The following is a 5,264-nucleotide window of genomic DNA, read 5'->3' as shown; positions in this document are numbered from 1 at the left end:
CGCCGAGGCATCAAGTAGGCCAATATAGGGTTTTTGGGTTTTTATCGACGTCGAGGCATCAAGTAGGCCAATATAGGGTTTTTGGGTTTTTATCGATGCCGAGGCATCAAGTAGGCCAAGATAGGGTTTTTGGGTTTTTATCGACGCCAAGGCATCAAGTAGGCCAAGATAGGGTTTTGGGGTTTTTATCACAGCATCAAGAGTATCACAGCATCAAGACTATCACAGCATCAGCAGTACTACTAGAATGCCATAGTTTGACACAAATTGATCATAACAGTTGAGCATCATAGGACTACTAGAATTCCAAAGTTGATACAACATCAACACAACCAAATCACCATCAACACTGGAGTAGCATAACTGGAGTAGCACAACTTCAACAACATAGTTTCACAACACAACCAAAATGCCATAGTTTGATAAAACATCAACACAACCAAATCATCACCATTTTGCACCAGAGGTAGTCAAGTAATCCTTCATTCTGTTGTTGGGCTTCCTGACTCTCTAGGAACCATCACTTGGTCTTGGAGGCATGAAAGCAGCTGATGAAGATCTGGTTGCTGGCGCCTTACCCTTGGGAGCAGCTGGTGCCTTACTCTTGGGAGCAGATGATGAAGATTTACTCGATGCTGCCTTACCCTTGGGAGTAGCTGGAGCAGTTGGCTGCCTCCTAGCTGGAGCAGCAGCAGATGTTGCCCTCCTTGCTGGAGCTGGATTGGCAGCAAATGTTGCCCTCCTTGATGATCCACCAGCAGTGGCAGCAGCAGAAGCTGCAGTCCTTGCTGGAGCTGGACTGGCAGCAGCAGAGGCTGTAGTCCTTGCTGGTGCTGGTGTGCTTCTACTATCAGGTGGGTAAGAGCTGGTGCTTGGCTGCAATGAAACATGTAGTTTAATATTAGTAAGCAACAAAGTAACAACAAATTTAGTCTTTCTCATAGCAGAGTGGTTACCTGATGTTTGTTCTTTCTCATAGCAAGTGCAGGCTTTAGAGCATCATGGCAATTGGTGTACCTATGGCCCACCTTTTTACAGTTGGAGCAGGTAATTGAGGCCATTCTTGAAGTGTCTTTGGGAGCTGGCTTCTCAAATTGGCCCTTTCTCCTCTTAGTCTGTGCTCTGCCCTTGTGTTCTTTGAAAACAGGAGCCTCAATGTCCAAACTATCTGTCCTTAGCCGCATGTCAGGGCCAGGTACAGGATATATTATAGGACTGTAAGCTGCCAGGTACATAGGTTTTTTGAAGAAATTATGAACAAAGTCCTCTGGCTGAAGCTTAGCCTTGTGTATAGCAGAAACAACATGATTGCAAGGAACTGCTTTCATATCCCACTTCTTACAACCACAAGTCCTTTGTGCTAGGTTGACAGCATATGTTCTCTCTTCACTAGTAACTTGGAAAAGGTTGGGGCCAGCCATCAATGATTGACAGTTTCTAGACCACTTCTTTGCTTCCTCCAATTTCTCTACATATGTTGGACAAATCTCTCATCTGACAGTCTGAGTCTTGGTTCTATTTGTATTAAACTTGACCATTAATTTTGTTCTAATTCCATCAACCATGGTCCTTATTGGCTTAGCCCTGACATCTAGAACCCACTTGTTGAAAACCTCACTTAAGTTGTTAACTACTAAGTCTGTTTTGCAATTTGTGTCCATGCATGTCTGGCCCAACTGTGCTTTGGGATTTTACTAAGCCAAGCCCATGCTGCCTCACACTCTCTCTTCAACTCATCCATTGCAACATTATAACCATGTTCAGTGTATGAGTAATTTGCTTCATCCATGTATTTCTTCAATTCTGGCCCTCTAAACCCAGCATTTTTAAAGTTCTGGTAACTGTGTCTGAGGCAAAACCTTTGTGGACAATTGGGAAAGACTCTGTTTATGGCTTTAAGCAGGCCCTGTGTGAATTTAAGTAAAGCTAACTTAGTAACTACACCTAAATGATTGTGTAACTACTAGAAAGAACTATGATTGTGTATAGAAAGTAGCTACACCTAAATGCAAGTAACTACTAGAAAGAACTAAATGAAAGCTAGCACAAGTGGATTTCATTACCTTCTGCCTATCCGAAATTATTGTGTAGTTGCCAAACTTCCCAGATTGGCCACCTAGTGCTACCTTAGCTGATACAGAAACCAAGTCCAGGAATCTATGTCCTCCTTATCAACAATTCCAAAAGCAATGGGAAATATATTATTGTTCCCATCTCTTCCAGTAGCAGCAAGGATCTGTTGACCAGTAGTGAGCTTTATGAAGCATCCATCCAGACCTATAACAAGTAAACACATTAGGCAAACTATTTGAAAACACACATTATTCAAACACACATTAGATACCAAGCCATTACCTATGAATGGTCTGCAGCCACTCAGAAACCCTTCTTTGCATCCATTTAGGCAATAGAATAATCCATGAAACCTAGGGTTTGTGCTTGGATGCTCCCTCAAATGTCTTGTTTTCACTATACACCTTGAACCTGGATTAGTATCTAGCACAGCTTGCAAATAATCCCTAATCCTGGTGTACTGGGCCTTCTGATCTCCTAACACAACATTCTTTGCTGCCTTCTTAGCCCTGTATGCCATGTGGGTTGATATTTCCACTCCATACTTGCTCTTTGCAGTGTTAATTATAGTAGTGATTGTTGTGCATGGGTCATTTCTGATTGCTTCCTCACAAAACTTTGCAACCCACTTAGCAGTAACTTTTGTGTTCTCTGACACAGAAGGACAAGTGTGCACCACATACTGCTTCCTTATGGTAAAAGTCTTCTCATTTGCAATCTGAGAAGCTGCTATATAAAAAGGGCATGTCTCATCTATGCATTGTGCTATAACCCTGTCACTGCAATTTCTATGGTACTCATAGTTCCTGTTCTGTGCAATGTGCATTGTTTGAAGTGCATTCCTGAACTGGTACACATCAATGAAGCAAAGATGCTTCACAAATTGCTCTGCTGGGTGAGCTCTATTCTCATCATACCATAACCTTTTCTTTATCTTCTTAGCTCTGCTTTTCCTGCCATTGGGCAAAACATATGCTAATGCCTCTGCACCATCATCATCTTCCACACCCAAGTCCATTGGTTTCCTGTCTTCATCAGAAGATGGTATCCAGTCCTCCTCAAACAACTCCTCTACACTTGCATGTGATCTGCTTGTTGGGCCTTTTCTATGTTTCTTCTCCTTTTTCTTCTTCTGTCCATCTTGCCCTACCTGCTCCAGATTACTCTCTTCCTCCAAAGTACTCTCTTCCTCCTCTTCCTCCTCTTCCTCCTCTTCTTCACTTTCAGGCTCATATAGTGCATCCTCCTCCTCTGTCTCATACATTTCCTCAACATCTGTGTCCCCTTCAAAATGAAGGAGTGGATCTTCCCTCTGTCTTTTCATCTCCTCAAGCCTAGCAAGGATATCACCATATTCTTCCAAATCATCATCATCACTGTCCTCCTCATTATCCATCACTGCAGCTTTTCTCTTCAAAGAAGTGTCCTTCTCTTTATTTTTCTTATTCTTCCTAAACATTTGAATTTCCTTCCTCCTTGTCTCCTCCATAACCTTTTCAATTTCCATTTGCTCCTCTGAATTGTTTACAGGATTTTCTTCCACTTGTACATAACCTAAAGCAAGTTGCTCCTCCAAATTGTTTGTGCTATGCTATGTTTGAAACTGTATGGGCATTGGCTCCAGTTCTGCTGCTTCTGAACTTCCTGCTGCTACATGCACATTTCCTGCACTAAACAACACTCCTCCTTCATCTATCTGATATAGTTTGGGCTCTCCAATTTCTTCTAGAGGGATTTGCTGCTCAATAACATTGGAGCTGATGTTTATAGTTGCAGCATTGGGAGAACTGGCCCTAACAACTGTCACATTCAATATCTTTTGATTTTGCAATGCTATGTTGTCTAAAATTTCCTCAAGCTTGTCATCATCATCTATTTCTTCCATTCCTTCTATACCTAGCCCAGGATCCCTGACATAGTACATGTAATCTTTAAATCCATAACCTTCTGTTTCTATCAGTGCTACTAGGTTGTAAAATGTTATGTCTGACATCATCATAGATCTCTCAATATTGTCTCTGTCATGGAAATGCATCCTCAATTCCCAAACCTCATCATCCAGACTGCAAATAATATAAAATACATAGCAGTATAAGTGCTTAATTATAACTGAATAACACTAATGAAACAACTCATGTCAGTGCACTAATACAATCCTTTGTCACTTATAAAGCAGATAACAGGATAACTCATTTAACAGTGAACCTAACCAAATGTCCAACTTCACTCCAATTAACAGTGTACCTAAAATAAACTGAATAACAATATCATAATCATATACTATACCAGGATAACCTTGCTGCTCGTTTATAAAATCAACTAAATCAGCTTATTTGTCAACTAATCTAAAAATGTCAACCGTAGGGCACAGGACAAACAAATCAAAGAATCTGAACTAATCTAAATTATGTCAACACTAGAGCACATGACAACAAATCCACAGCATCTACTCTACTCCATCTGATAGGATAGAGCAATATGGACCCTAACCCTAGAGTACACTAGCAACGCAATTGAAGAGGGGTACTCATTGAATGGAGAACGGGAAGGGGAAGAGCAAAGAAAAGTGGATCTCACTATACGCCGCCGTAGGATGACCCGATGTGTTGGCTTCCCGTCGGATTGGCCTTCACCGGCGCGGCGAATGCTCTCGCCGCCCGGTATCCCATCGAATACTGTGGGTCCTCCTCCTCTGATTCCTTCGTCGGCTTGCTAGGGTTCGAGCTCCCGCAAAGCTCGCCTGGATCCACTGCGGGTCCTCCTCCGCTGTCGGGCGGAGCGCCGCCACCAGTAACTCCACCTTTCACCGGGCTACGCATCTGTAACACCCCGGATGTAACTTTCCCAATTTGTACTCCAACTCTTGCCGTTTCCGGCGTTAAGTTATATTATTTCCTCGGGTTTGGATTTCGTCTCCGTGTGTTGTTGTCGTTGTCATGCATCTCATATCATGTCATCATGTGCATTGCATTCGCATACGTGTTCATCTCATGCATTCGAGCATTTTCCCCGTTGTTCGTTTTGCATTCCGGCGCTTCGTTCTCCTCCGGTGGTCATTTCTAGCTTTTTTTCATGTGTGGGGATTAAATGTTTCCGGATTGGACCGAGACTTGCCAAGCGGCCTTGGTTTACTACCGATAGACCGCCTGTCAAGTTTCGTATCATTTGGACTTAGTTTGATACTCCAACGG

At 42.6% G+C, this 5,264-nt stretch overlaps 1 pseudogene; it reads right to left on the bottom strand.

The window, feature by feature from the left end:
* Positions 1–1,490: 1,490 nt before the first annotated feature.
* Positions 1,491–3,580, bottom strand: LOC119315775 (annotated as a pseudogene).
* Positions 3,581–5,264: the final 1,684 nt, after the last annotated feature.

The sequence above is a fragment of the Triticum dicoccoides genome, chromosome 6A, assembly GCF_002162155.2.
Source record: "Triticum dicoccoides isolate Atlit2015 ecotype Zavitan chromosome 6A, WEW_v2.0, whole genome shotgun sequence".
NCBI lineage: Eukaryota > Viridiplantae > Streptophyta > Magnoliopsida > Poales > Poaceae > Triticum > Triticum dicoccoides.
This window is presented reverse-complemented; position numbering and strand designations above follow the sequence as displayed.